At 44.3% G+C, this 24807-nt stretch overlaps 1 protein-coding gene across 2 annotated transcripts in view; it reads right to left on the bottom strand.

Moving 5' to 3' along the window:
- ASAP1 (ArfGAP with SH3 domain, ankyrin repeat and PH domain 1) overlaps positions 1–24004 on the bottom strand; it is a 1875051-nt gene extending 1851047 nt beyond the window's left edge. For both annotated transcript variants that reach the window (XM_085604920.1, XM_085604922.1), the window contains exon 1: positions 23604–24004. The gene's annotated coding sequence lies outside the window, so the exon portion shown is untranslated. The remainder of the gene's footprint in view (positions 1–23603) is intronic.
- Positions 24005–24807: the final 803 nt, after the last annotated feature.

Here is a 24807-nt window from a genome sequence, read left to right as displayed (position 1 = left end):
ACCTATTTTCTCGGCTGAGCCAGAGTTCACTTTTGCTTACCGAAAATTCTCAGAAACATCCAGCCTCTTCCACAGGGCATTTGCACTGTTTTTCTCAAGGGCTCCTCGGTGTTAACACAGTTTCACTTCACTCAAAAATGATTATCATATTATCGCTACTTTGTTAACAATGCTTGTTATACCTGCTGCTCAACCAGTGTGACTAGGTTTGTAGAATGTTGGTGTGGTGATGCAGTGGAATGTTGGATGAGTGTGGTGTCAGTTGGAGGATGGGCTGAGTAGCAGCAAGGCTGCTCCTGATGGGGCTCTTCATCTTAACATCTATCTCAATAAACATCTTACATAAACTATCTTAGACTACTGGACCTCACTTTCTACCAAAACATATTTTGGCGATGATTTTAAAGAGAAGCCTATGTGTGCAAGCTGAGCACCATTAACTTTCAGAGAGAAACTGAGAAATTAAGTTGGAAAAGCAAGGATAAGCTTCAATAGAGCTTCAATAGAGCTTCTGGTTAATCAAGAAGAAGTTTGAATACATTGGAGCCCGCAGAGATCCACTTTGCCCTGGAGATTGCCTCACCAGTGTTATACACACCTAACGGCCTTCACTCCAGGGCATTGGCACGGGCCTCCACTTGTTTGACGCTGCTGTGTCAATAATGATGGACTGTTGGCAGAAGTTGGTGATCTTAATAGCGGTATTTTGGATTGCTCTGGTTTTGAACTAGCAATGTTCGGTTAGTAGGAACTGACTATTGCTGCCAGTTCTATTTACACCTATTAAGAATGTAGTGTCATGTGGTCACTACATCGCTAGAATCCGTGTTATTTGAGGATATTTCTGCTAAGTAAGAGGAGATGTTGTTCGGGGACATAGATCGAGCCCCGGTGAGTATTTGGCTTTGAGGCGCGCTGTGTGCTCCTGTCGGTGTTGTGGACTTTTGAAATCCAAATGTGCTTCCTGGTGCGAGGCTATTGTCTACATGAAAGAACGTTTCATGTTGCTTACCAGAAGAGCCATTAGGCGAAACCACTCTGTCTAGAGCAGCCTAATTTTGGTTAGCAACCATGAGCTCAAGAGAACACGTGCTGCATCATCGTACAAAGTTCGGCGGAAGACTGGGGAGCATGAGGACGTCGACTGTAACAGCATTTCCTGGGAAGGCTGGAACGCTGACTGCTGGAGAGGTCCACGGCAGTCATTTTGCGAGTAACGTATTAGGTCATGGGTTAGCTGGTCAGCGGTTCTACTTTGTGCACCTCCGTAAATGGTGCGGTGTGCCTTTTTATATACTTTTCCAGGTGTCCCTTCGGCGGCAAAAAATCTCATGAAGTGGCCGCGTGCATTGTGGAAATTGAAGGACACCTTGACAATGGAGAATGCTCTGTCCAGACAGACTCCAGCATGTGTGTCAGAGGCTCATGTGGTGAGGACACTGGAGTACATCGCCAGCTTGGTCGGGTTAAATGCAGAACTTGGCAAGGTGTTCAACTTGCCTTTGGCGCAGACCACGGTGACCTCTTTATTTGTTTTGTTTTATTGTTTTCTGGTTGGCAGTGAGGAAGACTACATAGATGATGTATTGTATTATGAACTAAGTGAAGTTTCAGGTGAGAACTCACTCACCGGTGATCTTGAATGTTACTGGGGGTTACTGTTTTTCCATTGCCTCTCTGTTTTATGCCTTTATTATTATGCTGCATCGGTGTTGGTTTGTTAAGGGGGTGTTAAGTATCCCTTATTGTATGTCTAATACATGTTGATGCTTAGGTGTGAGGGTTCTCAATTTAGGGTCCTAAAGTCCGGAGGCAAAGACCAGGTCCTGGTCCTGGCTTCTGTTTGAAGTGTGATTGAAGTTTTTGAGTATTCCACCTCTTCCTATGGGTACGGGTCATGGACAGTGTTTAAGCCATTTGTGATTGGAATTTTATTCCAACTTTACTATGGGCTAGGGGTGAAGGGCAGAGCTTAAGCCAACTCATGGGTGTTTAAAGATGTTTTTTAGTGTGCCATCCTTCCTAGGGTGTTTGAAGTTTTTTTCCACTCTTCCAACGGGGTACGGGTGAAGGGCAGAGAGTAAGCCAAATTAGTGGTGATTGTAGTTTTGTTCCACCCTTACTACGGGCTAGTGGTGAAGGGCAGTGATTAAGCCTACTCATGGGTGTTTAAAGATGTATTTAGTGTGCCATCCTTCCTATGGGGTAAGGATGAAGGACAGGGGTTTAAGCCAAACAACTTGTGATTGAAGTTTATTCCATCCTTACTGTGGGCTAGTGGTGAAGGGCAGTGATTAAGCCTACTCATGGGTGTTTAAAGATGTATTTAGTGTGCCATCCTTCCTATGGGGTAAGGATGAAGGACAGGGGTTTAAGCCAAACAACTTGTGATTGAAGTTTATTCCATCCTTACTGTGGGCTAGGGGTGAAGAGCAGTGATTAAGGCAACTCTTGGGTGTTTGAAGTTTTTTTTTCTCCACTCTTCCTATGGGGTAAAGGTGAAGGGCTGAGAGTAAGCCAAATTAGTGGTGATTGTAGTTTTTTTTCCACCCTTCCTACGGGTAGGGTGAGAGGCAGAGTTTAAGCCATATTTGACGTGTAATTGGAGTGTTGTTCCATCTTTACTTTGGGTTAGGGTAAAGGGCATATGCTTTCTGTTGGAAGCGTTATTCCACCCTTGCTATAGGTTAGGGTGAGGGGCAGTGTTAAGCCAAGGTGTTCCACCTTTCTCAATGTTTTTTTTCCCAGTCACTATGGACGGTTCTCCACTTCGCCTCCGGTGGTTGGTTGCCTGTGTGCCGTCTTTTTTGTCAGCCTGGCAAGCTGGCATGTTTGCAGCATTAGGGGTTTGGTAGAGGATTTGTGGTGTGTTAGAGTGTATGTTGTTTTCTGGTTAGAATTAGAGAAGAGGAGTGTAGTTTATCTTTATTTTCGTTATTTGCTGTGGTATCTTGCATGGTTTTTTTTGCAATTAACATGTAGAAAGGGAGAAGATGAGTGTATTTGTTTCTTTGTAAAGAAGGGTGATGTGTTCTTATCATTTGGTTAAATGTATTTTCTTTATTTGCTGTTACTGTGGCAACGTGCATGGTCCTCCCCAATTAATAGGTTATGAAATGTTTCATTTTTTTTTTGCATATTGTGTATAAGGTTTTCACCCGTTATATCCATGCACCTTCATTACGTCTTCTTAATTCTATAGCAAACATGCATGCAAGAGCTTCTATTGTTATCCTTTGTAAAGAAGGTAGATGTGTTATACCTGCTGCTCAGCCAGTGTGACTGGGTTTGTGGAATGTTGGTGTGGGGATGCTGTGGAATGTTGGATGAGTGTGGTGTCAATTGGAAGATGGGCTGAGCTGCAGTAAGGCGCTCATGGTGGGTCTCTTTATCTTAACATCTATCTCAATAAATATCTTACATCTTACATAAACTATCTTGGACTACTGGACCTCGCTTTCTACTACAACAATGCTGTTTCATCTTATTTGCCCAACTAGTTCTGATCCTAATGGGCAATGGGTCATGGTGTTGCATGCCCTGTATGGTTTCCTCTACTCTTCCGATAGGAGGCCATTGAGAGAGCAGTACCTGCTTGCTGTCCACCAGCTAGCTCTTTTGCTAGAATCCACAGGTTTTCAGCAAGATTTCTGCCTAGGATTAGTCTGCTGCGCAGCACAACACACACTTCTTCCCTCTCCCCAAGTAGTCTAATATCCTCTGGAGTAAGCCTGTGCCTTGGCCCAATGGATTTGTCAAAGATGGCAGCAACATTTTGGGAGCATTTTTCTCAAGTGGAGTGCACCTCTTGCACTCATGTCACTTACCCAGGCTAACAACTCATTCCAACACATTCAGGGACAAACTCTGGACATTTCCATGGCCAATTCTTGGCTCCTGGAATGCATGGCTGGCACTTGAAAGAAAGTCCACATCAGAGCTCCTGGGAGGTGGGTTCATACCCGAAAGAAGCAGGGTAAACCATCTTCTTACAATTGACATTTTAGAGGGATGTGGCAGGGATGATGACACAGATGTCGCATTCATGTGCAATTAGCATGACTCAAGTTGTATTATTCAATAACATACATAATTGTTCCAAACCATTCTTAAGCTTCATCACCTGCATCTTGGAGCCTGTATGTTCGGTGAGGGCAAATAACTAGGATTACTGACTGATCCTTGTTCAGCAATGCTACCATATAAGTGAGGTTTTTGTACATGATCTATTTTGTGAGCTGCTGGGATCCATCTCATTGGTCTTACCTGATCTGATCAATCACTATTTGCTTACAGGAAGAAAACAGCGACAAAGTAGTGCTGATTCTTTCTCGCCTTTCCTAACGAAATTAATAATTTCAGTGATAATTTTCAAGATATTTTCAGGTAGATAGGACATTGCTAGAAAAAGAGTCCTATCTGTACTACTGCTCAGGAAAGGGGATACTTGCACATTATACGTTAAAAAAATTATGATTGGTCTTCAAGTTGCTCTTTCAGAACTAGTCAGCACATTAATGCAGAGGAATTAAACCGGTCATTCTCTCCTCGTGCTTGCCAGTTCAGTTACAGGCTGCTACAGACTGGTAAGATGACTCAGAGATCTATTGTGGGAGCAAACCCATACCCCAAAATTTAAAGAGCACCAAACTTTGAACACTTTGACATTTGACCTCTTACGGTTCTCCCACAGATTGAATTTTGTGTCTTATGAAACCTCCCCAAACATCACTTAGCAGAGTAAAACGGATTATTAAATAATGGGGTCCGCTCAATAACTGAGTTCTAGATGAATGGAAAAGTTAAAGGGTTTTCTTACAAAAATTCAAAATAAGTGGTACAAAGTCAATGCCATAAAGGCTCTCAGATGCAGTCATACAGAGAATCTAAACACAGAAAATAATTATATGTCCCAAACGAACAGCAAAATCAGAAGAAAATCAGACAGTGTCCCTAGCTCAGGAAAGCTCAGGAAAGTCCGGTTCACCCCAAAATTCAAGAGGTTCTTATACAAATATCTTGCAAAGTAAATTAGAATAACTTCAAAATCATCATGGTGTGAGCAAAAGTATCATTTCTTCGGCAAATCAGAACACAAGAATAATACATGCCATTACCTTGATAATTAAGTACCATCCCACTTCTAAAAAGCCCATTCAACACCCCCTATGCCAATGTCATCTGGAGATGTTCTAACTAATATGAAACATTAAACAATATAAACTTTCAGCGAATTAATAGACTAGTGATCACAGCGGAACGCAGTGGAAGAGACCTTGATAACAGTTACAATTCATAGAGAACAGGGAAAGGTTCATTGTAAACAATGTAATCGTAAAAGTGGAAATAAACTAATACTTGTAAGCTCGACTGTGCACTGCGGGGCCTGCAGGGAGAGAACGTGCACAGGGGTTGGGGGGGGGGGGGGGGGGTGAGTAACAGAGAAGAAATGGTGCTATGAATTGACGAAAACTGTGGCAGATATCACAATATTATCATAAGGTATTATTAGACAGGTACTTTGTCTTAAGTTCGAAATACATACTCGTGATTTGGGCCCGATATCACACTTCAGAGTGTTGAACAATGGTCTTGGGTGGGAACAAGACAGCTAGTATTGTCTTACTTCACATCATGTACTAACACCAAAATCATGCATGTGGGAACTCTTCGGCAGATAGTCATGTTTTGTTATGCGGTGGCACTGGTGAGAATCTATTTTAGGCCCTTGACTTCATCCATCATATTGAATGTACAAATGTATAGCATTATTTGCATAATACTGGTGCGATGTAAGAATTGTACTGTGGGTGAATAATATAAGAAAGGTACGTTAGTAAACATGCGCTCTTGGGAACTAAAGGGTCTTCAGTTTTTTTGTACCATCATCTCAGAAACTGTCCCTAAAACCCTCACTGGTGACCAACCATCTGGCTGCCTACGATGCCCTCTAGGAGCAGAAGACTTTCATCAGAACACCTATTATGCTGCCAGTGGCATCATTTTGCAGAAGGAATGGGTGGTGGAAACAACAAGGAGGTTGGGGGGACAGAAGTATCACAGACGGCGGGGTGCAGAGAACAAACAACGGACGACATAGCAACATGGAGCAAGCAGGGTGAAGCACCTGAACAAGAAAGCAACAGGAGGAGGACACAAGAGTAAGCACAATATGGAGAAGCATGGGGTGGCAGTGAGCAACACAAAGTGCATGGGAAGTGAAGTACCCAAGGGAGACAGCTAGAAAATACATGCACACATGGAGGGCTTAATCAAAACAGAAAAAGTAGTGATTGAAAAGTAAACAGTATAAGCATAGAAGCCAGGCGATCAGAAGAGATGGTAAAGAGACTATGCCCCATTGATAAGCTGGGACACAAATAGGAAGCATGCAAGTGAGAGGAAAGTCAACCAATGATAATCAGTGGCCATGCACCAAGCCCCTGTATGTTCATGGTAAGCCCACTATGTCTTTCGCAACCAGACACCTATGCTGTCTGGTAGACTTGACCTAAGCAAGTGCCATTATAGCCCACCTTAGCAATGTTCATTTCAGATATCCAAAATGGGCAGAGTTCCACTTGAGGGAAATCAAACCTGTGAGTTTCAACTTCCACGCAGATCTTAACAGTGAGCACTTAATTTGCTGACGTATCTTACTGAAAATATTCCTCTTTGGGACTAATTCGCACTTTGAGGTAAATTCAGAAAATGGAGTAACTCTGATCTACACCTGTTGCTAAATGCCCAGATTACATAGAAAAGGTTCTCTGGTAGGATAAATCAAGCATTTCATTTGTCAACAATAATCAAATTGTATTATTGGACTGGCCTATTTATTTAGCCACGAGTACAGTCAATCTGGTTTAAAGTGCGTACACCCCTTCCACTTACAAGCCACACTACCACTTAAAATATTCATACGACAGTTCTGTAGCATTAATACATCAATGTATTTATCATATAGACATTTATTTAAACATTTGGACTTTATCCAGTAACTGAATGTACGGGTGTCCACATAATAGCTTCACACTGTGTTAAATGCTTATTGGTAGCACAAATAACAGTCCTGAAGAACTCTGTGCCCAATAAAAGAAAACAACATTCTCCTCCAGGCATAAATCCTTCTCCAGTTCCTTAATAATAATCGTGCTCCTATTGGTCTGTATCGACACGTTTCAGCCTTTTTTTTAAAAGGCCTCCCCAGACCAAGAAGTGAAGATCACTATATATATACATATCTGAAATAACTCCAGAACTGCCAACCATGTCTCCTGTATGCTCTGCAACCAATATGACATGATGCTTCCACTCCACAGCCAAAATGCGGTGAGAAACCAAGTAAAGCCCGTGGAATCAGTGAAGTGTATCAAAACATGGGGACCCCAAACTGTGTCACAATGGCCCTGTGTGTCATTCTCAAAATAATCCTTTTTATTGGTGCAACTAAGCCGGATTCTTAAAAACTGTCCAAATGGAAGGTTTTGATTTCAGTGATCTGGGATGGTTACTCGTAAAGTGTAGCAATGTGTTACTTTCAGGGAGTTTAGTGTAAAGGCCCATAGTTAATCTGTAACCATGACGCATAGATCTAGGTAATTAATTTCCTTCAAATTAGCTGTCATGGTGAATTTAAGGTCGGAGACCTGTGGTTTAACCAGCCACGGAATACTTTAAGGATGATTTCCGACCCCTTTTGAGTCTGTGCAAACCCTTTTAACTTGCATGTTTTAAGGGTTTTCAACAACTCTTCTCTAATCTTTTCGCCTACAGAGAAATGTTGGAAATTTACTTCTGAAAATGACAGACGTAAACCTTCTTCCAGAATTCAGAATTGGGGAAAAAAGTGGTTGGAGGGAAAGTGAATTTTCTAAAACTCAGTTTTTCACATGATCTACACATGCATATTTGCTCATGCTAAAATGCAGTTCAACATATATTTTCTAGGAGTACTATTTCTTTTCCTATTTCTGTAAATTCTTTATGAATTCAAGAAAGCCGTATCGCTGCACTTAATGTAAGGACATATACCATGGGTGCACTTTTGAGACTTTCTTTAATAATTGGGTCCCTAATTTGGTCAGCCTTGACCATGACCTTTTGCATGTATTAAAATGCTGTCTCTCTCTCGGCTGGCTTCACTGTGAGTGACAGCATTCTGCTCTTTCACAAGCAGCATATCGGCACATAAAAGTAGTTTTGTTCAGTGCCAGTAACTACTGTGGCAGTGTGTGCTTTTTGAGACCAAAAACGATTTTTGTTTTTGCCAATGTTTGTTATAGTGTTAAGACCCCGTCAGCTCCCACACCAATAAGATTTTACAAAAACCATGCCAAAACAAGTCGCACATTGACAAAAACGAAAAAGCTGACCACCAATTTCAGACTTACTGGCTTAGCAAATGCTTGATTATTTTTGTTTCCCATCATCTTATTGAAACTGGTACACTGATTTTCCATTATGAATATTTTTGGGAAATATTAGCATGCATCAACACATGTTACTAAGTGAGGCTGCAAATAAATGGTACCTGGAGTTTTACAGTAGTTTAGCCAAATGTTTTTTTTCCTGCTTTCATTTTTTTATGTACATTTTATTTTGAAAGCAAAGAATCATCAATCTTGCTTTCAAGCTTCTGCAAATATTTGCATCAAATCAGAGAGCATACTGGGAGCATTATACATAACCTCGTATTGCTAAACTTTTAAAACGTGTGTACACATTTTTATACTGAAACTACGGTGAGTAGTGCAGCCAGAGCTTACAACATTTACTTAGAGCGCTCACCCTGATAATAAAGGGTTTCAATTAATGAACCACAAATATAAGTTTGATCGTCATTAACATATGGACAAAAACATTACCTTAACTGCAGACAGTGCCCTTCCTTGATCCATAATGTGATACTGCAAACTGGCAGCCAAAGGGTTTTGTGCTACAGGGGCTTGGGCCAACTTGTCCCGAGGACAAAGTACACATGAAAACTTGTTGCCCTTGACCCCAAACAATATGTCCTGGACATCGGGCTATAGGAATTCCACATTCCTGCACCACCCGATATAATGGGTCTGCCGGATGGATTGTGCTGGTCTTTGTGGATTTTTGGAAGTAAATAAAAGACTAGAATTCTGGGGTCTGCTACATTTGCGAATTCAAATTCCTTCTGTGTGATCCAGGAGTTATTGCGCGTCTCTTCTGCGATGGCCCTAATCTGTTGACTCAATTCAGCAGCAAGATTAGAGGACAAATATTAATAGTGTTCAGGGTCTTCTTATTGGCTTCTCTATCATATGCCTCACCTTCCATTATCACAACCCCTCCCCCTTTATCTGCTGGCTTGATTATGATAGCCTTATTATGGGAAAGTTCTTATAGTGCTGTGCGTTCATCAAGGTTTAAGTTGTTTTTAAAGTGCCTTTTGTTTTTGAAGATTTTGTCAAACTCATGAAGGACTGTATCTTCAAATAAAATCGTCTGGGCTAGCATACCTGTTCTTCGTGGGCAAAAGTGGACTTCATCTTTAGATTAGAAACGCTCTCCTCCAACTGTGTATCTTGCTCAGAAAAAAAGAGCTCGAGTCTAGTTTTTCTAAATAACTGTAAAATAGCACCCCTTTATTTGAGCTGGATCCTGTAGAAATAAGGGCACAAAGGACGGTCACTTGCTGAGGACAGATTGTTCTGCTATGGAAAGTCGGTGACTGGACAGATTGTAAATGGGAATGGTCTTTTCTTCCAACATTTGTACACTTTCCTGAGGGTCCTGATTTTCCCTGTCTGTTGGGCGCTGCCCCTGCCACAACCTCCCACTGCTCCTCCACCTCTCCCTCCGCTGTCTAAAAAACATGGACCTGGATGAGGAAACGTGCTACCCCAGGCAGAGCTCCCAGTGTCAGTTTCCGAGTCAGGCAACGTTTCAGAGAAAGTCATGAATCTTTTTTGGATCTTCCTTGATATGGAAAATTAGCTCTATTAAGAGACTTCACTTGAAATCGAGCTGTGAGACGTGGCCTCCAGCAAGCAGCACCACTCAGCTTCGGATCTTTGAGCGACAGAAAAAAATCAGGTGCAAACTGCACAAAATTGGGTGGATAAGTGGGAACGATGTTCAAAACTTTGAAACTTTACTAAGGCCCTAATTATGAGTCAGGTGGAGCGGAGTTACCATATGGAATCCCGCTCCATCGGATTCTCAGTGGGCCGTTGTTCCCTCACCAGGGTATGAAGGTTGGTGGACTACTGCATCTATGATGCCAGGAGGTAATTCAACCTTGAAAATCACATGAGGCTTTCTTTCCCCGGTTTTTTCAAAGTTTCTCCGTCAGAAATTACCTTGCCTTTTTCTCTCCTAGACAACCACTCTCTCTGTCCTACCCCACACAGAAGCTGCAACATCCATTTACCATATTCTCAGAGTGGTTTTACGACGGGTAAATCTAGCGCCAAGTGGCTATTCCTCATTCCATGGAGTTTAACACAAAATGACACAGTACTGGTGTGGTATTACCACATAGTAATGTAACTTTCGCTTGTGGAGTTTGCACCCTGCCAGTGCTGTGCAACTTGTAACCCGGGCATAAGTGTATAAACCACGAACTTCGCAAGAGATGCCTTTTGTTTGCCCAGTTACATTTCATTTCGGTTTTAATCTTCACATCCAACTGATAGCACTGGTGGTACAAACTAAGTCCAAACTTTGATAACTCAAATACTGCAAGGTAAAATTGTAACTCGTGGCTCACTACTACTTTTAGTGCTTGGGTTTATATTATGCCAATAAAAATAAACGCCATCCAATAAAATATGTTATTCGGAACAAGTGTCCTAACAAATATACATTTCCCACTAATACTACAGCACAGTCTAATCCTGTGCTATTACATATAGAGCCACACTGGGTTGAGAAATCACTACTTGCTGCCCTATGTACTGCATACTACCATCACTTTATAGAGGAAACCAACAGGTCAAAAGGCATATCGCCGCATATGTAATAGGAGTCCGTCTAAATGCACAGACTTGATATGTTGTGTCCTAGTTAAAAACCTTTATCTATAACTATGATGCAATAACAAAGCATGACATAAACCATATATGCAGATTCGCAGAGAGCTATATGCTGTGTATCACCAGAGCTCAGTAAGGTGAAAGGCACCATTTACCAATCGAAGATTTGCTTCTCATGAGTTATGGCCCTGCCTGCCACTCATCAATGGTAATAAATGGAACTTTACATCTGCATACATACTATTTATTTGATTTGATGTACTCGTTTTCCATAGTGTCAAACATTTAATCTGAAAGCCATTTCACAGCACTTTCTAGCACATGTACCTGTCTCTTAAAACTCTACTCATTACAAATTATCCTTATCTAACAGTAGCAGATGTTATCCCTCTACTGTGCTTGCAACTCTTTCTAATGATTATCCATCATGCTTCACATACAAATCTATTACTCCCTCTTCTATCTCATCCCTCGACAACCCCTTTCCCTACTCTAACCCCATGAAAGCTATTCTCTACCTTCTGTCGAACCTCTGGCAACACCAGTATAACAGACTCTGCCGCCACTCCAGACTGAGCGATCACTGGCACTGTCAATTGACCCTGAGTCAATCATTACCTCACGAGCCAGGACCCACAGAGCCCAGACCTCTCACTCTCTGCAGCCTCCCAAACAAGTATCTGACAACCTTGAGAACACCTCTACACCCAAGCACTCCGTTGCGGTCAGAGCAGCTCCCACTGCGATTGCCTGAATGGTTCAGTATCACCATGCTCATAACATTGTTTCAAATAGGCGACATCAATCGCCAGATCCATTACCTGAAGTAGACATCCATTACTCCAAAACATAGAACCTTGATGCTCCCATCCAACATGTTCTCAATCCTGCAGATGGGAATACCTGACATTCTGGTTGCACCCGCAAACTATATTGCATCCTGAGCAATGCGCGGTTCTTAAGAAAGAATGCAATCCACATATGCAACACAATGTCTGATAATGGACAGACCTACTCTGTATCACAGGAAAATGGAGGGTACATGATGAATCGGTCATACCACATGAATACATTTTGAATCAGTTTTAAAATGAGCTATGTAACTCTATACAGAAATATTCTGAACAAAAAATACATAATAGGCTAACTGTAGTATATAAATAAAATAAATCTAGTGATATTTATCATCAAGCATTTTTGAATGCCAGAGGATCAATCCTTTTTTTTTTTGTTGAAACATTTTTTATTGTTTTCCAACTCAACAAGGCAACAATCATCTCACCATCCCCACCCGTCCAGGAAGTACCACACATGTAGCAGCAACCCCGACTCTCCTGAAGACGGCTCAACCTTCCCACCCGGTCCCCTACCCCCCCTCCCCCACCCCCTGTCAGTGTGCCCCCGTCCCCTACCCCTTTCCCTCTTTCGACGTGCCCCCCCTCCCTAGACAATAAGATACAGGAGCCCAGCCTCTCCCTAAACAAAGAGAACCTTCCAGCTTGCCCAGCCAAAGGTGCAGGCGGCCAGAGCCCACCGCCTCGCCTCTTCTACTCCCCGCTCCCCACTACCTCCTGCCCGTCAGACCCGCTCTCCTCGGCCCCAGCCTCGGACATCAACCCCTGAATTTCTACCACCAACGCTTCCCATGCCCGGGCCGTCGCCAGCGCCTTTTCTTCATCTCTCCGGAGGGCCAGTTGCACCCGGAGCGTGCCCTCAGCCCCCGCCCAACGCGCCAACGCCGATCTCCAGCGCAGGAAGTTAGGTCCCCCCCGGGATTTCCAGTGCAGAGTCAGTTCCCTCTTGGCCATTATCAACCCCAGATCATAAAATTTGCTAGTAACCTTCGTGCGGCGAGTGTGGGGGAACCAAAGCAACAAACAGGTCCCCATATCCGGGGCAATGGAGCGATCAGTTACCTGGTTCAAACAATCCACCACTGCTTCCCAGTAATCGCCCAACTGCGTACAGGACCAAAACATGTGCCGAAAGTCCGCACTGTCTACCCCGCACCGCGGACACTGAGAGTGCGCTCCCCCGAAATATCGCAGTATCTTGGCCGGCGTCAGATATGCCCTGTGTAACGTAAAAAACTGGACTAACTGAAACCGGGCATTCCTCGTTCCCCTCCAGGCCCTCCGCACCAGCGTGGACCACGTGGACTCGGGGATCTCTTTTCCAAGGTCCGCTTCCCACTTTTCCCTCAGAGCGCCCAGGGGGAGGAGTCTCTCCGTCGACAGCCGGCGATAGAGGCAAGTGATGGCCTTAGTCGTCCCCGCCGCCATCACTACATATTGGCAACCCGCGGCAGTCGGCGGTTCCGAAAGCCCCATGTTCCAATGCCTCTGGAGGCTCGCCACCAGGGCCGCATGAAGCAGGAAGTCTCCCCGCGGGAGCCCATAAGAGTCCTGCAAGTCCTGGAAAGGCAACAGTACTCCCTCTCTAAATAAGTCCCCCACCATCTGTACCCCCAGTTCCTCCCAGATCGCTAACCCCGACCAATCTCCCCCATGCAGGAACGCCGTACACATCCCCAGGGGGATCTCCGGGGCATAGGGGTGGACTATGGCGGCCCTCCTCTGGCATCTGTTCCAGCATAACCGGAGGGTACGTTCCTCCAAGGTGAGCTGGGCGAGGTCTAATCTCTGGTGGAGGACTATAAAGGCCAGCACATGTCGCGGTATTAGTCTGCCCTGAGGGCCCTCCGGGCCCCTGTACTCCCTGGCCACCGCCTGTGTAAGCCATTGGAGCTGGGCCGCCAAGTAGTACCACTCAAAATCCGGCGCCTTCCCGAGCCCCAAATGAAGCCCGTGGATAATACCCGCAGCCTCGCGAAAAACGACGCCGGGATCCATATAGGAAGGGTGCGAAAATAGTAAAGAAGCCGTGGCAGCGCCACCATTTTCAGCAGCGCCACCCTCCCAGAACACGAGAGTGGGAGCGTACTCCAAAACCCCATGCTACCCCGTAGGCCTCGAAGTGCCCTGCCAACATTCCCCTCCAGCAAATCAGTCTGGGTATGATAAATGTTAACCCCCAGATAACGGAGGCAGCTGCTTTCCCATCGGATATGTCCCAACGCCCGCGGGGGCCGTCCCCCCTGCGACAACGGGAACAAGCACGTCTTACCCCAGTTGACCTTAAGCCCAGACAGCCGACCAAACTCCTCCAAGAGGGTAACCGCTCCGTCCAGCGCACTCTCCGCATCCGCCAAGAACATCAGCAGATCATCTGCATATAGGGAGATATAGTGTGTATCCTCCCGCAGGGAAACTCCCACATAAGCACCCCCTCGTCGGGCATGAGCCGCCAGCGGTTCGACGGCCAGGGCAAACAACAGGGGGGAGAGGGAACACCCCTGCCTCGTCCCCCTCCGTACACGGTAGGAGGCCGATATGGTAGCCCCCGTCTTCACTCGGGCCGTAGCATCGCTATAAACCAGAGGATCAATCCTTACTTCTTTGTCGTTCACTGCACCAAACTTTCTCTGCCTCATTCCTTCTCATATCCGACCACCTCTATACAAGGTAGCCTGCACTGAAGTCCACCTGAACTTTTTATCTCATACCACAATAAGCCACAGAAATATACGTATTTTGCAAGATCTCAACACATGGTTTGATATAAACAATGAGCGTAAGACCTAAGGTCTACTAACTAACCTTGAAATGCCAACTAGTTAATGGGTTGACGAATGATATAGGCCATACTCTCTGCACTATATTTGCTGCAAAGCCATCACCTAGTGTGATCACCTCATCATCAATGTCAGTCTTAACCTCTCTACTGATCCCCCATCACCAGCACCACCCAACTCAATATCCCTTAACAGGCCAAGGAAGAGCTTCCATATCATCACCTGCCAGCCACACTGCTTGGCAATGTGACCACGGAACGCACTGACGTCTGTCAAACAATCAATCCTGGTTAACTGAGACTTACAACAAAGTGGACCCCAACACCACCACACGAAGGCTGGCTAAAATTAGACACCATTTTTTTTTTTTAATTAAAATTATAAGCATTGAAACCCAGTGAATGAACATACATAACCAATAAGAAAATACAGGTAGAGTGACATTACAGGATTTGTAAAGCAAGTATGAAAAATTCAAGAAATCTCACTGCTCACAACACGTTTTAGATTTTCATAGTCAACCAAAAAGATCTTTAAAAGTATGTTAGAATTCTGAAACCTAACCTGAACTTAACACTGCATCAATTACACTCAAATCTTCTGCAACTCTACAGCAGAATACTTGATTTAAAAGGCTAATGATTGAGACCCACTTTCTAATAAAAGCAACCTGCAAACACATCACACTGCCATGCGTGTCAAAAAATCTGTCCCCATTATTACACAACCAAATATCTTCTTGTCCCACTTGCTGTCCATTATGATATGATATATGATAAAGACTCCTAAAGCGCACAAATATCCCGAGACGTCTTGGCACTGCAGCTAAACATAGGTCAGAGAAGGCAATTACTGATTCATGAATAACAAAGTTTTTAAAGATTTTCTGAAGGATAACAGATTTGACACAGATTTAAGAATTATGTGTAGGCTGTTCCATTTTATGGCCGTGCAGATAACAAAACTTCTGCCACCCCAAGATGATCGTTTGAAGTTAGGAACTCTCACATTTATGGCTGAACTGGATCGTAGTGTTCTACTGGGAAGGTACCAATTAAAACTCTCCTTCAGGTAGTCTGGTCCTAAACCATTAAGCGCGTTGTAGGCAATGCACAGGGCCTTAAAGGTAATACGCTGCTTAATAGGAAGCCATTGTAGCCTACTTTTGGCCTGGGATGCCAAATGAAACCTAGGTACACCCAGAAGTAGGAGTGCTGCAGCGTTTTGCAATGTTTGACGCTTATTCAAAGATCTCATTTGTATATTCTGATAGAGGCCATTTCAATAATCTACTCCAGGTAGAACCAGGGCGGCGACTACTGTCTTCTGTAAGTTGTGCGGAATGTTGTGAAAGATTTTTTTTTATTATCCTGACAATGTAGAAGGAAGAGGAAATGATCGAATTGGCTTGATCTTCAAAGGTCAATTTGTCATCAACTAGGACACCTAGGTTTTTTACCTTCCTGACCGGATTTGGAGGGGTCCCCAAGTCTTGAGGCGACCACAAAGGGAACCAAAAAAAGACAACATTGCCAAATAAAAAGGACTTTGGTCTTTGCAGAATTTAGTTTCAGACAAATATTATTCATCCAATCACTAACCGCACTCATGCAGTTCTGAAATCTCTGTGTGTTGTTATCAGTCTTGAGGCGACCACAAAGGGAACCAAAAAAAGACATCATTGCCAAATAAAAAGGACTTCGGTCTTTGCAGAATTTAGTTTCAGACAAATATTATTCATCCAATCACTAACCGCACTCATGCAGTTCTGAAATCTCTGTGTGTTGTTATCGTTGATGGAGAGCGAGACTACAATATGGGGGTCGTCTTCATATGATACCAATGAGAACCCAAATGTTGAATCAAACTAACCAAGGGGATGACATAGGTATTGAATTAAATAAATCTAAGATCAAATAATAACAATAACCATAACTGAATCGTCCACTGACCTGTGCCCTCCAAATATATTCAAGAACACCCTCCAAGCATTGTCTGACCATATTCGCATCCCTTTATACTAGGCAGTTCATCTATGAATTAAGAACATCCATGGATTCAATTCTAAAGAAGTAAGAACTAGTCCATGAGGATTCGACAAACTACAAACATTTCAAATTGACCTTTTATTATAAGTTCATTGAAAAAGCACATCTCTGATTTCCTCCTTTCTGGCAGACAGGTTTCAAACCAAAAAACAGCACTAAATCAGTGTTATTTTTAATCTGGGACAACCTCAAAAACACAGTTGACTTCACAATGTATTTGCTGCACTCAACCCACAAGATCTCTAAGCAGCCTTCTCTACTACAGCAGCATCAACTGCTACTCTAAAAGCCAAAATGACAAAGGAATTCTGGGTGCGGCCATTATCTGGTTTAAGTCCTACCTCACACACAGAGTACAAACCGTAATTCTTCCTTGTTTCTCCTTATCACTAGTGTATCAATTGGTAGGAGTCCCCCAAGGTTCAACAATCGCTCCTCTTTTCTTTTATCAGTTAGTTTACCCGCTTCCTGAGCTTGTCAGTTGTTTCAAGCTTATCGGTTACTACTACTTTGATGATACTTAGTAAACTGGATTCTAGAAAATCACTTCAAACTCAACCTATAAACAAACATAATCCCACCACAACGTGTCCTAAGAAGATCGCACCCCCCCCCCTCACCTAAAGAGACGTAAAGAATTTTGGCATGACTATTGACTGCAAAGTCAGGTTCAAGAGACCAAGAGTGCTATCCACACTTTGCACTTTGTGATGCATTTTTCCTTGTTGAGTTCACCTGGAGGGTTCCCCATGGCTCGGCAGCTTTAGCGTGCTCACGCACTAACTATGCCAATGGGATCTACATTGGGTTCATGAAGCATCTAATGAACAAACTTCAACAAATCCAGAATGCCACCCCCACACAACTTCAAAGACAGACCTGACACGATCATATCACTCATGCTCTGACGGCCCTGCACAGGCTACCTATTACAAAACAAATCTCTTTAGATGCCCTCTGCATTGTGCCACGGGCAATCAATAGTACTGGGTTATCATTTCTACAGACCAAACTCATGTTCTACACCCAAAGGAGGAATCTTACATTAAGAATGACACCACCCCTCATCCTTCCCCCCTTCAGAAGAAACTGCTTAGTTACAATCTTCTTGTTTGTGAAACCTGCAAGCTACGGAGCGCCCCAACTCAAGAAAATACGGATAATAAGCAATTACCTAAAATTCAGGGAAGCTAAAACAAATATGATTCAACTGACTAATTGAGAGTCAGTTGAATCAAATTTGGACGCTATACTATGTCGAACACCCTTTTTCGCTTGTAAGTAATGGAATAAAACGCAGCGAGATGCATGCTGCAACAAGTTCAGGACACAAGCCTAAACCACACTCACAGTATCAAAACACTACGATCATAGGCCCTCATCAACCAGCACTCTTCCAAGGATGTACAACAAATGCAATAGCTACTTAGTCAATGATCCTCAGAAAACGCTGTGGGCCCCGCAAATGGTGGGAAAGTGCTATACAAGTTGCAAGAAAATACAAAAGAAGAAGACAGACACACTACAACAAGGTTGGTAATACAATGTAGTAGACACAAGCAACTATGCATCATATAGCATGAGAGTGGGACTGGCAGTAGGAAAAGTGTTGTGGCCGAGGGAAGTTAGTTTCATACAACAAGTGTTGTTCAGGTGCTGTCCAAGACTTCTCTGAATCGGTCGTGTTCAGGTGTTTCCTGTCACACAGGTTTATACACATGCCTGTCAGCCATTCAATTCCCAGGCTCATTCAGGTCTGAAGAGTTAAGGACCAATTCACAAAACTGTCCAGAACTAAAAATATGACTTAGTCATCTAAAAATCACCAAGTCACACTTGTGCAACATTGTATCAATGAATGAAACGTGTCATGTTACTGTGGAGCTTCTGAAAAGTATGTAGAACTGGGGAGCGTCTGGGGAGTTGTCAGGGAGTTTAAAGCACACTCGGCCAACACTCAAACAATCATGTCTTTGTGTGTAACAGCATTCCCCATTCTTACCTAAACTTACACCTTAAACACCCTGGTGTAGGTACTAAAGTTAGTGTGGGAGAAAGCATGAAACCCTCCCCATTAACATAGGGGACGGTACTTGAAGGGAATCCTTTTCATTGAAAAAATCATTCCCATTTCCATTAAAAAGGGACAAATTATATTTTTCAACTTTGACAATTTTTATAACCCTCTGTGATGTAGATTGTCTGCCATGCGGGGACTCTACACACATGTGATTGTGAAGCATTTCCCTGCCTAACTTCTGAACCCAGGGACAATGCAAGCAGAGCCCTGGGACTTCACTGAATAACACAGGCAGGCCTAGGTCTATGCAATGCACAAGCAGGGACCTATTCAACCTGGGACTTGTAACCTCTTCCTGAGCAGCTTACAAGTACGTGCTCTCCTTCTGGAAGGTGGAAGGAGACGACTTTTCACCGATTTATGATTTACAAACATATCACCCAAGAAGCAGACCATTTGTACAAGCAAATCTCTTATTCCTCTTCACTCAGCTCTACGCTTAATCACAGCTACACCATGCAGCAACATAAGAGCTGGTCACTGAATGCCACATGGCGCAGTTCCTACAGAGGGCACACTTCTAACTCTCACAACGATGCTACGTGTGGTTATGAATTTCCACATCTCACTCCTTGATGCTCCTCTACACGCTCAAGCGCAGCGATGTCTGACACGAGAGGAGGACCACTGTTCAACATGCAAGACACCACAGATGTTCCACCACCACCACAGGCCACACTACAGATCCACACCCTTCTTACCACGCATATCCTGTGCAGTAATGGGAGTCTTGTCCACCAAATGCACTTTAGCGCCTCGTCTCTGGCATGAAATGATACATAAATGCTGCTTCATTACTGGACTAGTTCATGGTGCTGATAACCCTGTACAGAACTGTATACAAATGTGCTCACGGTGTGCACAGAACCCTCTATGGGACTGTGTGCCGATAGCTTCACAGTATATACAAGGTTCGATGTAGCGCTGTGGGCAGATGTGTTTACATAGGCCTTTTTGGCGCTGGGCATACTACAGGACTGTATAAATGCAGACATAAGACTCACAGAGGCGTGTAGAACTCTACAAATGTGTTGACAAAAGGTGCAGAGCCTGTGTGTGGCTGTCTGCAGATATGATTCCAATGAGTTCAGAGGCCATCAAGGCGCTGTGTGCAGTTCTGTTTGCAAGGGGTACAGATCCCTGTGCAGCACTGTGTATACATTTCTTAACGATATCTAGACACCCCTACACAGCACAACACTTTCACAGTGCTATAGGGCACTGGGCTTGCAACTGTTGCTGCAGTAGTTTGTTTGAAGTCATCTATCAGCTACTGCACAGAGTTTGGCAAGAGTTGCATTGTATCTATAGCTACGCACATGAGCCGACCAGTAATTCCACTGAGGCAACTAAGGTTTATGTCTAAACCGCGAGGAGTGCCAATCGAGGGGCTCACATCCTTGTCCGTCTGTGACACCTGAAGCTACTGCCTGGAAAGGGGTATTTGGACTTCCATCGCATGGGAATGTTCGGAAAGCGCTGCAATACTTAATGCAAGTGATGAACTCATCTCTTTACAGCGGATAGAAGGGTCTTGAACTTTCAATGAAGCTGCTAACTGGCTAAAACGTGTCTATCGCCTAGTAAAAAGGTGGGACTTCACGACTTAATGACTTGGGACTCTGTAGGGCCCTGCTTGGATCTCCCATAGAATTTGGTGGGGGCAAGAAAGTGAGGTGGAGTTTTCTTGTATACAGACTTGTTCACAGTGTGTACATAGACCTACATGATGTCTATAAATGTGATAGCAGTATGTACTGCGTCCTGTATGATAAACACTGGTCTGCAAGAACGTCCATAGTATGTACAGAGACCTGTGTGGGGCTTGGCAGAATGTATTTATTTATATATGTACAGAATGTATGTATTTATATATGTTCCAGTTGCTTGTGGAGCGCACGTACACTCGAGGATGGAGTCTGTTGGCGCTAATGGTACCTCAACCATAGTGCAGTGGCCTATACAAGGCACATGATGAGGGGCATAAAGCCAGGTTTTAGGCAGGTTCTTGAATTTGTAAAGAATTGTTTCAGCTCTGTTTGAAGATGGAAGTGGATTCCATAGGTAGGGTTCCAGAACCTGAACGGATCGTTCTCGCCATCTCGGAAGTCTATACTTTGGGACACAGTGCAGTGGACTGCTGAGATATCTCAGCTGGCGGCGTGGGATGCGTTTTCTGACTCCGCGAGAAAAGAATGCCTTAGAGTGGTTGTGCAAGACTCGAAGCACGAGGCAAAGAAATTTAAAACAAATAGGTTTGTTGATACATAGCTCATGGTGATGTTTAGTCACACTGTCAAACTGAACAGCAGCCTGACAGCCATATTTTGAAGTTTTTGTAGCCAGTTCAATGATTTTTCAGGCACTCTGGACAGTTAGAAAGCGTTGACAACAATCACTTTATGAGGAGGGAAATGAACCACCCTTCAAAGATGTTTAATATGAAAAAGACACAGCTTTGTCACCGCTGAAATAGGATATATTTAAAATGAGCAAGGTGAGCTATATGATGCCATGTACAGATGTATATGTATACCTCTTTTGTATGGTAATGCATCTATATATTTATGTTTGTCCCCCACTGCAGAGAAAAAATAATAATTAACCTCCTCAAACCCCCACTCCATGACTCATCCAATTCCCCACCTCCATTCTCTAACTCACCTCAAACCTTTTACTATTATGGACTCCCAAATAATCCTTGCCTCCTTTATCCATCCTTTATGCTACTCATCCAACAGACTCTTTGACTCATCCCAAACCTGTTTTACCACAATGAACTCCCAAATAATCCTTTCTAAACTGTTCCCTCCTCTGTTCACCCTATATCCCATTCATCCAGCTAGCAGACTCAAATGCGTTTATGATGAGGACGGAGACCCATGGGATGATGAATTCACACCGTGTAGAAAGTTAGGTGCAGGGGCGTGTACATATGGATGCACAAAGTACCGAGAAAACCATATGCTTCGTTGTGCAGATGTATTCACGTGTACAAAGCCGAGGCTGTGTACAGATGTGCTCGCAGGGTGTACAGAGACCTTCACGGCGCTATGTACAGTCGCGTTCAGTGTGTACAAATAATTACATGGCCTTTTGTACAGATGTTTTCACCATGTGTACAGACCCATATAAGAGGCTGTGTACAGATGTGCTCAGCGTGTACAGAGACCTTCTCGGCGCTATGTTAAGACGTGTTTATATTCTGTCCTATAATTATAGGACGTTTTGTATAGATGTTTTCACCTTGTGTAAAGAGCCCTACCGGGGTATGAGTAAAGAAATGCTGACAATGTGTCCGTAGCTTCATGGCGCTGTGCACAGATGTGTTTACAATGTGCAGAGACCAGGGTGATAGATTGAACAGATGTGCTGACCCTGCACACAGGGTCATCTACCAGGCCTTGTCAACTATGCAGCCTCTCTGCCGACTACTCTGTCGCCTTTAGTTCAGGTCTGCCACACCGGCCACTTACACGCTTCCTCCTAAAAAGAAGGGCGTGGCCGAATCTCCTCGCGAAGCATCGTTGCAGCCTCATCCCTGGCTCAACCATTCCCATCACCTTCTGTTTCCCCTTCTGGCAGCGGGGACGGGGCTGCGCGGTACTGCTCACCTGGCCCTGCTGCCATTGTCGTTCACCGGTGACAAGAGCTAAATTATTCATGGGAGGGACAGTCTGCCAGAGTTCACGCAGATGGTGTGTGTTCATCCTGTCCGCTTTCCTGTCCTCAGTTTTTTGCCAAGGGAAATGACTGCGGCCTACAGTTCCCCCCACCCCCCTCGAGCTGAATTATCCAAAGGGCCTCTGGAAAACAGCGGAGAGCCAAAACCAAGGTTTGGTCATTTGTACGTTAATCCACACTTTCCAGCTGGCTGACATCTGCTGCTGAATGGGCGTGCACTTAATTCTTTTTTTTTTTAGGTGAAAACGTGGTTTTACATTTCAACCCCACATGTTCGAAACAGTTTAATAAAGAGTGAGCAAAAAAGTTAGCGGATGTACAATAGTACGTAAAATAGCTAGATTTTCTATTTTAACCCAACAGCCATATGAACAGATATTAAGTCCAATCAACGCGCAATGTAGTCACCCTGCCGTGATTAGCCCCACTTCCTCACAATACCGGAACTTGTACAAGGTCGAGTCCTAGCAAGGCCGAATTTGCCTTTCAAGGTTGGTAAATTAAGTACCATAACCTCGGGTAATAGTGAACCTTTTAATTAACTGTGTGTAGAAAAATAGGAAGTGCGGTATGACGCACTATATAAAAATTATAAAGTTAATTAAGATTTACAGTGATTTGCCAACGATCACACATTGTAAGCCGGTATGAAAACCTGCCCACCTGCTTCAAAAGTATAAAAACTAAACCCTTCCTTCACATGCATGTTCAAAATCACATGCAAGCCCTTGACACATAAAATAAACAACAGCGTATGTAGGATCCGGTAATCCATCTTAAATAGCTACCATCAATCAGAAAAAACACCACTTTATAAGTAACCTAGAAATCTCCTAGTTTGAAAGCTATCTGGTGTACTAGGGCAGTTAATTACATGGGCGCTATATAGCGTTGTAGGCCCTATAAGCTATAATACAAGCGGGGAAGGAGGCAGGCCGTCAATATGAACGCAATCCGTGTGTGCCTTTCCCTCCAACGAAGGCTGGCTATTTTGCAACATGCATGAATAGACCTCGCAGCCGGTGTGCCCCCCTTGAAAGCCCCCGTCCGGTACCCGCGCCGCCTCCTCTCTTCCCAGCCTTTGTGTGGCGCAGGGCTGAGCTCCGCGCGCCAGCCGGCCGGCAGCCACGCCTTGGAGCAGAACTTACCAGCACGGGAACTCTCTCGGTTCTTTGTCCGAGTTTGCACCAGCGGCCCGAGTCCATTATTCCATTTTCGGCGGGGTCCCGTGTGTGCGCTCCCAGTGCAGACAGCTCTGTGCGTCCGGCGTGGGCCCCAGGCAAGGCCGCGCTCCGCAACCTCGAGTCACTCAGGGCGAGCGGGGGTCTCGCGCAGCGTGTCCCGGGACTGGCTGCAGCCGGAGAGAGGGCAGGAAGGAAAGACTAGCATGTGAGTGAGTGAGAGGGGGGAAGAGGCAGGCTCGCGGGCTGCCCTGGGATTGATAACAGGGATTTCTGGAAATCTAAACACTTGAGCAGGAAATCTGAAGGCTGCATAAACAGACCCCTCTGCGGTGCACGGAGTTCAGCGCGCAGAAGGCTCTCGGCTCTCAGAGCCGCTCTTCCTGCTGACAGAGGGGTGGAGGGGGAGCCAAGCCGGAGCAGGCATTTCTTCTGGCGAATCTACTGCATCTGGGGCTTATCTCTCTCTGCCCGTATCCGACTGCAACTTCTACAACCCGAAAGTCCTGTATTCGGACGGGTATATGCCCCCCCCCGGGACACTTTTATGTTACTTTCCTGAAGAATGTCGGCGTGAAAGCGCGCTGAGATTTTGAAACATTTCAATCTATCTTTGTCTCAGATTTTTTTTTATTGGCTTTTTTCACTTCGCTCTTTTTTATTTTTACATCGTTCGTCTTCGGCTTTTGTTTTCCTGCTCTTGAAGAGTCTATATTTAAATGATGCTTTTTTCATAAGTAAAAGCGCATTCAATATTTATGTTGTTTTCTGATGCAGCTGGTTAATATGTGCTTTTAATGGATCCGCTGTCTGCTGCAGAGCCGTGGAAGGACAGAGAAGGACATGGAGAAGCAGAGCAGGAGAGCGATTCAGAGCTAGAGAGGGTCGCACACCGAGAGAGAGCGGAGAAAGAAACTGCAACAACCAGAGAGATTCATTCCCTAAAGGTCACAAGCCAGCAGTACCACATACTGCATGATCGCCAGCAGCCAACACCATGCCCACGGACTACTCCCAATCAATGAGACGGATACCTCTTTTGTGCAGATTGGAAGTATTGGCCACAGTTTATTAAGCATTATTTTACAGCATAAACCCCTCCAATGTATGATACTTTGTACAAACCATAAATCACTTTAATGCATCATAACATGTCATAGCCTGTCAGTCA

Source organism: Triturus cristatus, chromosome 5_1, assembly GCF_964204655.1.
Source record: "Triturus cristatus chromosome 5_1, aTriCri1.1, whole genome shotgun sequence".
NCBI classification, from domain to species: Eukaryota; Metazoa; Chordata; class Amphibia; order Caudata; family Salamandridae; genus Triturus; species Triturus cristatus.
This window is presented reverse-complemented; position numbering and strand designations above follow the sequence as displayed.